Below are 13224 nucleotides of genomic sequence, written 5' to 3' on the forward strand. Positions count from 1 at the left end.
CAGCAGCAACAATAACAATAGCAAAAAAAAAAGGCCTCCAGGAGCAGTGGATTCATAGTGCAGGCACCGAGCTCCAGCAATAACCCTGGAGGCAAACAAAAAAAAGGGGGAGGGAGGGGTGGGAAGGGTAGGGGGTAGATGAAGGAGAAGAATCACATCTATACAGTGCAAGGTACGATGTCCCATGCAATGGATGACTGAGCAGCTCAGTGTGGACTAAATGAAAAGATACACATGGGTCAGAGAGATAGCTTGCCTGCTTTGCCACTCAAAGGACTCAAATTCCAGTCCTCAGTCTTCTCAACACTGAAGGAGACTTTATTGCAGTGACCCCCTTTCCCTTTCTCCCTCTCTCCTTGTTGCTCTTCATCTAAAAAGTCAACACAAAGAGGTAAAGACCAGCAATGACAACAATAGATATGCGTCCCTATATTGGAACAGCAAGTACAGGATAACGCATACAATCAACAACAATATAAGAGAGAGAGAGAGAGAGAGAATCTGGGGGCCAGTTAGTGGTGCAACCAGTTGAGTGCAACCATTACCTTACACAAGGAACCAGGTTAGAACCCCCACACCCCAAGGGTCAGGCAGTAGCGCAGCGGGCCCAAAGTGCAAGGACCGGCATAAGGATCCCGGTTCGAGCCCCCGGCTTCCCACCCGCAGGGAAGTCACTTCATAAGCAGTGAAGCAGGTCTGCAGGTGTCTGTCTTTCTTTTCCCCCCCCTCTGTCTTCCCCCTCCTCTCTCCATTTCTCTCTGTCCTATCCAACAACGAACGACATCAACAACAACAATAATGACCTCAGCAAGGCTACAACAAAAAGAGCAACAAAAGGGGAAAAAAAAGAACCCCCACACACCACCTGGGGGGGGGGAGCATGCTTCAAGAGCAGTGAAACAAGTGTGCCGGTTCTTTTTCTCTCTCTCTCCCTCCTCTCAATATCTCCACCCTAATAAAAAAGACAGAAAGTGGTGGTTTCAGAGTGCCAGCTTTGAGCCCCAGTGACCATCCTGGTGGCAATAAATAAAAAAGAGATGTATGTTATATGTGGAGGCATGTGCACACATGCAGAGGCTCTGGAAAGATGTTTATAGTACCTGAGGAGAGAACTGGCTCTGTTTTCCTTTCTGGAAGTCGAGTCTGTAACATAATTAGAAGCCCAGGGAACCCACTGAAATTTTAGAGTATAACTGTTAGGTTTGCCCTTTGCTGTGAGGATGGAGCTTTGGACAGTGGTTCCCAAAGTGACTGAATGTCTCAGGCACTTGGAGGACTTTTTACACCCAGAAATTCCACAGCTTTCACACTGACAAATGAGATCTGGGATTTTGTCCCTAAATATGCTGGGGGGTTTTTTGTTTGTTTGTTTGTTTTAGTTTTTTAACTCCTTGTGTATCTTGCTACTTTTGAGAACTACTGCTTTAGAGGACAAACACTATCATACACGGGGATAACTATTCAACCTCAGTTCTGATGTTACCTAACATGGTTTTCTGGGTCATGAGTTGTAGTTGTTGTTAAAGATGGCAGCATAGGCTCCTGCTTCAAGCTCCTGACTCCCCACCTGCAGTGGGGTTGCTTCACAAGCCTTGAAGCAGGTCTATAGGTGCCAATCTTTCTCTCTCCCTCCCTATCTTCCCCTGCTCTCTTAATTTCTCTGTCCTATCCAATAAAATGGAGGGGGAAGGTTGTCAGGAGCAGCAGATTTGTAGTTATTGCACCGAGCCCCAGTGATAACCCTGGAGGCAAAAAATATATGTATATGTATATATATATATATATATATATATATATATATATATATATATATCAGCATATTCCTAAGTAATTCATAAGACAAAGAGAGTATCAGAATTGCAACTACTTGGTGTGTGTAGATAGCACAATGGTTATGCAATGAGACTCTTGTGTCTGAGGCTCCAAAGTCCCAAGTTCAATCCCCCAAATCATCATAAGCCAGAGCTGAGCAGTGCTCTGGTAAAAAGAAGAAGAAGAAGAAGGAGGAGGAGGAGGAGGAGGAGGAGGAGGAGGAGGAGGAGGAGGAGGAGGAGGAGGAGGAGAAGGGGAAGAGGAAGAAGAAGAAGAAAAAGAGGAAGAAGAAGAGGAAGAGGAAGAGGAGGAAGAAGAAGAACAACAACAACAACTACTACTACTGCTGCTGCTGCTGCTGCTGCTGCTGCTGCTGCTACTACTGGAAGCAAGCAGTGGCACATCCAGGTGAGTGCACATGTTACCAAGCACAAGGACTTGGGTTCCAAGCCTCCACTCTCCATATTGTAGCGGGGTAAGCTTCACAAGAGGTGAAACAGGTCTTCAGGTGTCTCTCTTCCTACTTCCTCCTCCTCTCTCAAGTTCTTAGTCCTAACAAATAACATAAGAAGAACAAGAAAAGAGAAAAGAAAGAGAAGAAAAGATGGCTGCCAGGAGTGGTAGATTCACAGTGGAGGCACCAAGCCCCAAGTCCCAGTGGTGATTCTGGTGTGGCAGTGATAATAATAAAGACACACACAGACACACACAGTCACACACACAAAATAATAATAATAATAACAAAAAATTTTTTGAAGTTTAACAGAAAAGGCATACTTTCTGTCAAAAATAAGAAATGAAAAAACAAAAACTAACCAGAGCTGTTGTTAGCAAGGATATGAAACTCATCTCATGCATTTTTAGATAGAGGGTACAACAAATGATAAAACCATGAGAAGAAGAGTTAGGCAATTTCTTACGAAATTGAGAACAACCTGCTTCTTGACCCAGACATTCCACTGAGTATTTATTTACTCAAAGGAACTGAAAACAAGTTCAGAAAACAACCTTTAAAGGAATGTCCAAACACTGTTATTTGTAATAGCTCCAAGTTGGAAACACCCAAAAGTCCATTCAGCGAAGAGAAGATAAACAGAGTGAGACCACTCATACAATGGAATGGTTTTTAACCCAGCCATTAAAAAACAAAACTCAACAGTTGAAAAAAAAAAAAACTGTTGAGACAAGCAACAATACAAATTTATCTAAAGATTACTATGCTGAGGAAAATTAGTCAAACACAAGAGAGCACAGACTAAGAGGTTTGATTTACATGATGTTCAAGCAGGGTCAGAAAGACTGTGATGGCAGGAATCAGAATGTGGTGGCCCCTGGAGGCAGGATTAACTGGAAGGAGGCAGATGGGCAAAATCAGGGGGACAGAGGGAAGCATCTCTCTATCATCCTTATGGAGCTGTTGGATACACACATCTGTCAAAACTCATCAAACTCTACAGCTAAGATATGGGCACTTCACTGTATTTAAATTTGACATTGATAAATAACAATGTATCCATATACTTCAATATGTGTTCCCCTTATCATCTGTGAGTTATATGCCATATTTACAAAAGCAGAAAAAAACTGCTGTGACAGAATATAAACCTATGAAAATAACAATATCAGCAAATCAAAGCTGATGTGAGGACAGCTATAGTCAGAGGACACTGTAGCCCTATGTATTTTGAAAAACAGAAAATGAAAATAACTTCTAAAAAACATGTTATGCATGTACAAACTATTGTATTAACTGTCGACTGTAACAATTAATCCCCCAAGAAAGAAATTAAAATAAAGAAAGAAAAAGGTAAAGAAAAAAGACAAGAGGGCTGGGCGGTGGCACAGCAGGTTAATCACACATAGTACTAAGCACAGGGACCCACACAAGGATCCTGGTTTGAGCCCCAAGCTCCCCACCTACAGGTCTTCAGATATCTCTCTCTCTGTCTCAGTCTCTCCCTCTTTATCTCCCCCCCCCCAATTTCTCTCTGTCCTATACAATAAAAAAAAAATGGCTTCCAGGAGTTGTGGATTCATAGTGCCAGCACTAAGCCCCGGCAATTACCCTGGAGGCAAAAATTTTAAAAGAAAAAGAAAAGAAGAGGAGCTTAAGAGATGAAGGGAAATGAGTAGTAATATTATAAAAGAAATTACTAGACAATAAAAAAGAGTATATTTGATAAAGAAATTCTCTAGTTCTTTCTTTGAAAAATAAGAAAACACGGGGGTCTGGCAGTAGCACAGCAGGTTAAGCGCATGTGGCACAAAGTGCAAGGACCAGAGCAAGGATCCCGGTTCGAGCCCCCGGCTCCCCACCTGCAGGGGAGTCGCTTCACAGGCGGTGAAGCAGGTCTGCAGGTGTCTGTCTTTCTCTCCCCATCTCTGTCTTCCCCTCCTCTCTCCATTTCTCTCTGTCCTATCTAACGATGACATCAACAACAATAACTATAACAACAATAAAAACAACAAGGTCAACAAAAAGTAAATAAATATTTAAAAAAAGAAAAATAAGAAAACACATTGAAATCATTAACAAGTGGGCCAGGGAAACAGCATAATGGTTGTGCAAAAGGCTCTCATGCCTGAGGCTTCAAAGACCCAGGTTCAGTCCCCAGTACCACCATAAGCCAGAGCTGAGCAGTGCTCTGGTAGCTCTGTGTATTTTTCTCTCTGTATCTCTCTGCCATTAAAAATAAATAAATAAGGAGACTTCCAGAGGCGGGGCTATGGAACAGCAGCTTTTTCTCTCTTCTCCTCCTCAGGTCAACTAGGAATACCAAAGGAGACCACTGGGACTGCAACAAGGCAGGACTAGAATGACGTCAGGAACCCACCAAACCACCGGTGAGTACAAACACATGTGGTTCATGGACAGGGAGGAGCCTAAAGAGAGATTGAGCAGCTGGTAACAGCCCAGCAGTTTACCAGTTGAGGCACCACCTCCAGTCTGCTTTACCAACAAAAAGACTGCTGAAGGGAGGAAGGACTCTCCTAAGACTCACCAAATGCAACTGTGAATCTCCATTGCTACTGCCCTCAGAGGCTGGAGCAGCAGGGGGAGACCCTGTGCTGACATCTGGGAACAGATAACTGACCAGGAAATTCAGGAGCTACACCTTCTTCTTCTAGCGTTTGCCCTTCTTCCGTAGCCAGTCAACAGCATCAGGTTGAGCCTGATGTAAAGTTTCGAGACCTCCTTGGAATCTGGAGAGGTGGCAGTCATTGACTATGTGGGTCATAGTCTGTCGTTTGGCAAAGGACAGCCCCTCAACATTAAGTTGGAGGACTCGAAGAGCAGGACCAACAGCTTGAAAGCTGGCAGGAGCTGCTTGTTGCTGGCTTTGAAAGTGACTGGGATCCATGTGGATTCAGTCGGCTAGGAAGGATCGTCAGTTTCCCCAATGAATGGGTACTCACGGGATGCACCACGGGAAGGTCGATCCAACGCAGTGGTCTAGCAGTGGGGCTGTATAGTGGGAGCCTTTCCACATTATTCTCCTGATGAGAACATGGTGAATAATTGCCTCAGAACCTATAAACTATAAACAAGACTTGTTTAGAAACAGCAGCGCTGCCTGTCTTGGCAGAGTAGCTGAATTGAGCCTGGATCTTTGGATCCTAGGGGTGTGAGAGTCTCTTTGCATAATCACTGTGCTATCTCTCCCCCACCCTGCTTGATCTCTTGGTCAGGACTGAGTGATTAAGCTAAGAAGCCTACTTATAGTTTAAAAGCCCTCAGGCTCCCATAGCCGACAGGGAAGAAAAAGAGGCTTTTAACAGCCTCTGTGCTCCAACTCAGGGACTGAAATAATATTGAAACAACTGTCAGTTTCCACAACTGTGAACTCTTTAAGTACCTTACTTAGACACAAGTCAATCCAGGCAAGAGTGATCAGTAATTTGAAAAGTTCTGAGAGAGGGACCTCATAACATACTATATAGAATGGTTAAACCAACAAGAAGAAATATTGGAGAAATTAACCAGGACAGAAGTCCAGATAATAGCCCCCCAAAGGTTGAAGTACAAAATAGTGAGGTTAACATCCAAACGCTTGTTAAAAAAATAGTCACAGGAGTGAGTAAGGAGTTTGAAAGAATTGTCATCAGAAATGCAGAAACAACAAATGAGACTCTGGAAGTAAACACTAATTATCTCACGGTTATTAGAGAGCTGAAAACTGACATAGCTGAGCTAAGGACACAACTAGCTGAACAAAATAAAACAGTGTAAGAACAGGGTAACAAAAAAGATGAACTCCAGAAAACAGTAGAGGGGAGAGAGAATAGGATAAATGAGGCTGAAGACAGAATTAGCAAGATCAAGGACGAATTAGAGACAATTAAAAAAGAAGTAAGAGAGCTAAAAAAGAGATTAAGAGATACTGGAAACAACAACAGAGACATATGGGATGACTTAAAATCAAATAATATATACATTATTGGCTTACCAGAGGAAGAAAGAGAGGGAGGGGAAGAAAGCATTCTACAAGACATAATAGCTGAGAACTGCAATACACATTCTACTCAAGTCCACATGGGTCATTCTCAAGGACAGGCCATATGTTAGGCCACAAAGACAGCATCAGCAAATTCAAGAGCATTGAAATCATCCCAAGCATCTTCTCAGACTACAGTGGAATTAAACTAACACTTAACAACCAACAAAAGATTAGTAAGAGTCCCAAAGTGTGGAAGCTAAACAGTACACTACTTAACAACTACTGGGTCAAAGAGGAAATAAAGGAAGAAATCAAAATGTTTCGAGAGTTCAATGAAAATGAAGACACAAGCTATCAAAATATTTGGGACACAGCAAAGGCAGTACTGAGAGGGAAGTTCATAGCCATACAAACACACATTAGGAAATGCTGGGCTAGCGTCATGGGAGAGAGAGACCAGGAACTCGTGGTTGAGTGGGAACACAATGCAATGCCTTTATTGATCAGAGAAAACACCTTTATATCTTTTGAAACAGAAGTGGCAAGTGGGAAAAGGAAATGGATAGGAGAGGGGGTGGAGAAAAGAAAAGAGCTTGAAGGTAGCAAGCTTCCATAGCAGCTGTTGCGAAGGTTCTAACCAGTGGGTATGAAACCAATACCCTGCAGGCAGGGCGGGACTCAGGCAAAACAATAATTATGTAACTAGACCACAGCATCAAGCAATGCAGGGGACCTGGCGTAATGACCAACAAGAAAAAGCACAAATAAACAACCTCATTGCACATCTTAAAAGACCTAGAAGAAGAACAAAGGAACCCTAAAGCAATCAAAAGGACAGAAATCACTAAAATTAGGGCAGAAATAAATAACATTGAAAATAAGAAAACCATACAAAGGAACAACAAAAGTAAATGTTGGTTCTTCGAAACAGTGAACAAAATTGACAAACCTTTAGCCAGACTCACAAAACAAAAAAGGGAGAAGACTCAAATAAATCAGATTGTAAATGAAAGAGGAACTATCACAACAGACACTGCAGAAATTCAACCTATCATGCGAGGCTTCTATGAACAACTCTATGCCACCAAGCTAGAGAACCTGGAAGAAATGGATGGTATCCTAGATACCTACGAACTTCCAAAATTAAATAAAGAGAAACTCGATAATATGAACAGACCCATCACAGCTAACGACATTGAAACAGTTATCAAAAACCTTCCCAAGAATAAAAGTCCTGGACTAGATGATTTTAGAAATGAATTCTACAAAACCTTCAAGGAAGAGTTAATACCTCTACTTTTAAAAGTCTTCCAGAAGATTGAAGACACAGGAATACTCCCTTCCAGCTTCTATGAAGCCAACATCACCCTGATACCAAAAGCAGACAAGGACAGAACCAAAACAAGAAAACTGCAGACCAATATCTCTGATGAACATAGATGCTAAAATGTTGAACAAGATTCTAGTCAACTGGATACAGCAGTCTATTAAAAAGATTGTTCATCATTAGAACTGGAGGCATCACACTCCCAGAACTCAAATTGTATTATAGAGCCATTGTCATCAAAACTGCTTGGTACTGGAACATGAATAGACACACTGACCAATGGAATAGAATTGAGAGCCCAGAAGTAAGCCCCCACACCTATGGACATCTAAACTTTGACAAAGGTGCCCAGACTATTAAATGGGGAAAGCAGAGTCTCCTCAACAAATGGTGTTGGAAAAACTGAGTTGAAACATGCAGAAGAATGAAACTGAACCACTCTATTTCACCAAACACAAAAGTAAATTCCAAGTGGATCAAGGACTTGGATGTTAGACCACAAACTATCAGAAACTTAGAGGAAAATATTGGCAGAACTCTTTTCTGCATAAATTTTAAAGACATCTTCAATGAAACAAATCCACTTACAAAGAAGACTAAGGCAAGCATAAACCTATGGGACTACATCAAATTAAAAAGCTTCTGCACAGCAAAAGAAACCACTACCCAAACCAAGAGACCCCTCACAGAATGGGAGAAGATCTTTACATGTCATACATCAGACAAGAGTTTAATAACCAATATATATAAAGAGATTGCCAAATTCAACAACAGGAAAACAAATAACCTCATCCAAAAATGGGGGGAGGACATGGACAGAATATTCACCACAGAAGAGATCCAAAAGGCTGAGAAACACATGAAAAAATGCTCCAAATCTTTGATTGTCAGAGAAATGCAAATAAAGACAACAATGAGATACCACTTCACTCCTATGAGAATGTCATACATCAGAAAAAGGAGTAGCAACAAATGCTGGAGAGGTTGTGGGGTCAAAGGAACCCTCCTCCACTGCTCTTGGGAATGTCAATGGGTACAAACCCTGTGGAGAGCAGTCTGGAGAACTCTCAGAAAGCTAGAAATGGACCTACCTTATGACCCTGTATTTTCTCTCCTGGGGATATCTCCTAAGGAACCCAACACACCCATCCAAAAAGATCTGTGTATACCTATGTTCTTAGCAGCACAATTTGTAATAGCCAAAACCTGGAAGCAACCCAGGTGTCCAACAACAGATGAGTGGCTGAGCAAGCTATGGTCTATATACACAATGGAATACTACTCAGCTATTAAAAATGGTGACTTCACCGTTTTCAGCCCATCTTGGATGGAGCTTGAAGAAATCATGTTAAGTGAAATGAGTCAGAAACAGAAGGATGAATATGGGATGATCTCACTCTCAGGCAGACGTTGAAAAAGAAGATCAGAAGAGAAAATACAAGTAGAACCTGAACTGGAATTGGTGTATTGCACCAAAGTAAAAGACTGTGGGGTGAGTCGGGGGAGAGTACAGGTCCAAAAAGGATGACAGAGGACTTAGTGGGGGTTGCATTGTTATATGGAAAAATGGGAAATGTTAGGGAGTCAGGCGGTAGCGCAGCAGGTTAAGCGCACGTGGCACAAAGCGCAAGGGCTGGTGTAAGGATCCCAGTTCGAGACTTCGGCTCCCCACCTGCAGGGGAGTCACTTCACAGGCAGTGAAGCAGGTCTGCAGGTGTCTATCTTTCTCTCCCCCTCTCTGTCTTCCCCTCCTCTCTCCATTTCTCTCTGTCCTATCCAACAACAAGGACAACAATAACAACTACAACAATAAAAAAACAACAAGGGCAACAAAAGGAAATAAATAGCCTCCAGGAGCAGTAGATTCATAGTGCAGGCACTGAGCCCCAGCAATTACTCTGCAGGCAAAAGAAAGAAAGAAACTGAACAGAGCCTTAGTTTTCAACCCAGGTAAGCATTTTTCCCTAAGAACTTCCACCATGTAGACAGGCAATGGCCTAAAGGCTTGGTGACCCTATCACATTCCAAACACAACAAGAGCACTGCAGCAGAGACCAGTGCAGTTTGCAAAGGCCAACAAGATTAGCTAACAGATAAGTGATAGCAAAGAATTGGGCCAGGTGGTGGCATACCTGGTCATGCACACGCATTGCAGTGCTCAAGGACCCAGGTTCAAGCCCCTGGTCCCCACCTGCAGGGGGAAAGCTTCCTAAGTGGTGATGCAGGGCTATAGGTGTTTCTCTGTCTCTTTCCCTCCCTATCTTCCCATCTCCTCTCAATTTCTCTTTGTCGCTATCCAATAATAAAAAATTAAATAAAATAAATTTAAAAAAAGGTTTACACCCAGTGGCATGACCCTTCCTCACAAAGCACTATGTAACACTGCCTCCTCCCTGTCATTATATCAACATTGTGTACAGGTTTAAAGAAAGAGGTTAAGTGGCCAGTAAGTAGCAGAGTGTGGGTTTGAACCAAAGCAGTCTGCCTTCAGACTAGTCTCTACTGCTTGAATCACCTTTGAAGTATTGTACTAAGTGTAATTTAATATTTTAATTTACTTTTAAATAATGATCGTGACAGAGGAAAAGAGCGCAAAAGAAGGAGAGAAAGAGGAAGAGAAAAAAGAAGACACTTGAAGTACTGCTCCACTGCCCAGGAAGCTTCCCCTCTGCAGATGGGGACCAGGGGCTCAAACCTGGGTCCTTACATATGGTAATGTGGGTACTGCTGCCTCCTCCTTTCACCAGTCCATTCAAACCCAGTCACCATCAATCCCTGGCTTGAAGAGCTTCCCAAAGCCCTTCATTCCAAAGTGCCTGGGAAGGCTGTCTTGGGACGCAGAGCTCCAAAGTCCCAAGAGGAACATGCAAAAAACGTTGGCTGATGGTTGAGATAATCTCAAAAAATCAATCAGTGTTTGGGGTCTCCCCCAAGTCCTCACTTCTTCTGGTCCTCCATCATCTCACCTCCTAAGATGGGGCGCTGCAGTTACAGTTCCATGCCCCCACACCCCCCAGCACCCTTGAACAGCACTCAGGGGGGGAGGGTAACTGTGTTTAAGTTACCTGTCACCCCACAAAGAGAGAGCTCTGCCTGCTGTGTTCAGCACTTTTTTTTTAAAAAAAGATTTTATTTATTAGAAATATAGGAGAGAGAGAAAACTGGGCATTACACTGGTACATGTGCTGCTAGGAACTGAACTCAGGACCTCATGCTTGAGAGTCCAAGGCTTTATCCACTGTGCCACCTCACAGACCACTGTTCAGCACTTTTCCCCAGTGCCCGGGACAGAGGGGCTCACCAGCTGCTGCTTAATATTCATCACCACTCAGAAGCAAAGAGAAATGAGTGTGTTAGGACTTTCTCTACCGCCTGGATGGTTAAACATGCCTGCAAATGTCTTCATTTGATGCTAGAGAGGGCTCTGCTAACAAGCATCTGAGTAATTAATTAGTGGCCTGGAGGAGAAAAATTTAATCTTCAGAATCAAAGTAATTATTTGGAGGTTGATAACAAGCTCTTTCTGCCGTCTCAGATGAGATCAAGTGAACCAAAACAAGCCTTAGACTACAAAGTTTCTGATGTGTGTACTATTAGGGAAAATACAGATCTTACAAAAGAAAAAAAAAAAACTTGAGTTTTTCTCATATATAAAAACACTTGCACTAAAGTAAAGGACTCTAGGGTGGAGGAAGAATACAGGTCCTAGAACATAATGTCAGAGGACCTAGAAGGGGTTGAATTGTTATGTGGAAAACAGAGAAATGTTATACATGTACAAAGTACTATATTTTATTTTTTTAATGTATTTTATTGTTGATGTAAACCATTAATCATATATATATGGTTACATAATATATATGATATCATATATATAGTATATTATATATGATATCATATATTAATCATATATACAATTACATATTGTATATATGATACCATATATATATATATATATATATATATATATATATATATATATATATATATATATATATAATATAAAATACTTGCCTTTCATTCCCTGGGCATTTTTTCTTTAGAAGGTTTGGCATTGTAGTCTTTCTCTGTCCTTTTAAGATTTTTTTTTTTACTTTTTAATACTTATTGGAGAGAGAGAGAGATGGAGAAATTGAGAGGGAAGAGGAAGATTGAAAGGAAGAGAGACCTGCAGCACTGTTTCACTGCTCATGAAACTTCCTCACTGCAGGTAGGGACCAGAACCTAGGTCCTTGTGCACTGCACTATGTGCATTCAACAGAGTGCATCAGCATCTGGCCCCTGTGGGTAGATCTTTTTAAGAGCCAAGCTAGTCTAATCCCATTGCCAGTTTTACAATGCAGACACGTCTTTACCTAGAACCAAGGTGACTTCTCTCTGAGATGTAAGTATGGAGGGCGCTCACTCTTGCTGTCTCCTGATCTCCCCAGAGGTTCACAAGGGACAGTCCAGCTCTATGCTGCTGCTGTACTCCTGTCAGAGAGATGAAGAAACCATCTTTCCCCCCTGGATAATGGAAGCTTAGCAACAGATGGTCCCCCCCCCCCAATTGCCAAGTACATTTGGGAAGCAAATCAGCATAACGAATTCCCTTAGCTGAGCACAAGCTGTCATTTCTCTGGGCTAGAGGGAGATTTTATTGCTGTTTTGGGTGGTGTCCCAGCAGTTCCCGTCAGCAGCCAGGCTGACCACAGGAATGTTGGTGGGTTCCCACTCACAAAGCTGCTTCCCAGGGCTTAAGCTAAGCTGGAGCTGCTGGTGAGTCTCACAGGCAGGGAGCTGGGAGGGCCCTGAACTGCAGTTGAAAACCCTGACCAGGGGAACCCGGTTTTTCTTTTCTTTTTTTTTTTTTTTTAACTTTACTAGTGATTTAATATTGATTAGAAAAATTACGTGTCAACTGGGGTATAATTCCATGCTGTTTCCACCACCAGAGTTCTGAATCCCCAATTCCTCCATTTTAAGCCACAGTAGTTCTCCCAAAGTTGCAGACACGGGTTAACCGCCAACTCTACAACTATCTGTTTACATTTGTACAAAACTGCCCCCTTTTTCTTCCAGGTCCAGTCCTCTCTTCCCTTCCAAGCCACTCATGCCCCTATTACTCTATTGCTATATCCAAATGCCACAACCCTGCCCTGTGGGTCCTGATGGAGCTGGAGTTCAGAGCCCTCTTACTCTCTTCCTCCTACCACTTCTCCCGCTCTGGAGTATGAAGGTAGAAGAAGGTGCAGAAAGTGGGAGTTTTGGCTTCTGTCATTGCTTCTCTGCTGGACATGGGTAATGGCTGGTGGATCCACACCCACAGGCTTTCTCTGGAGAGGTGAGAGAGCTAGGTTTTTCCACAGCAGCTACTTCTGCTAACTGCAGCCACACATTTCCATGGGCCCCCCCCTCACCCTGGTCTCCTCCTTCTTCACTAGAGCAATGCTCAGCTCTGGCTTACAGTGTTGCAGGGCTCACTTCCTCTGTGATGTCCTCTTTGGTTACAGCCAGTACCTTCAGTAATGTTTATGTGTCCATACTCACCATGCCTCTCGGGCTGTGGGGCTGCCTCTGAGGAACAGCACCGGAGTGTTTCTGGCCTCACGCTCATTGCTGATGTGCCAGTCTTGATAAAATCAAGCTGAGACCAGGGTGAGGGGG

At 42.7% G+C, this 13224-nt stretch overlaps 1 long non-coding RNA gene across 5 annotated transcripts in view; it reads right to left on the reverse strand.

Annotated features, from left to right (window-relative positions):
- The window catches only part of LOC132535000 (uncharacterized), a 74257-nt gene extending 61306 nt beyond the window's left edge, over positions 1-12951 (reverse strand). For all 5 annotated transcript variants that reach the window (XR_009546771.1, XR_009546772.1, XR_009546774.1 and 2 more), the window contains exon 1: positions 11934-12951. This is a non-coding gene — a long non-coding RNA (uncharacterized LOC132535000). The remainder of the gene's footprint in view (positions 1-11933) is intronic.
- Between the last annotated feature and the right edge of the window lie 273 nt (positions 12952-13224).

This window comes from Erinaceus europaeus, chromosome 20 (assembly GCF_950295315.1).
Source record: "Erinaceus europaeus chromosome 20, mEriEur2.1, whole genome shotgun sequence".
NCBI lineage: Eukaryota > Metazoa > Chordata > Mammalia > Eulipotyphla > Erinaceidae > Erinaceus > Erinaceus europaeus.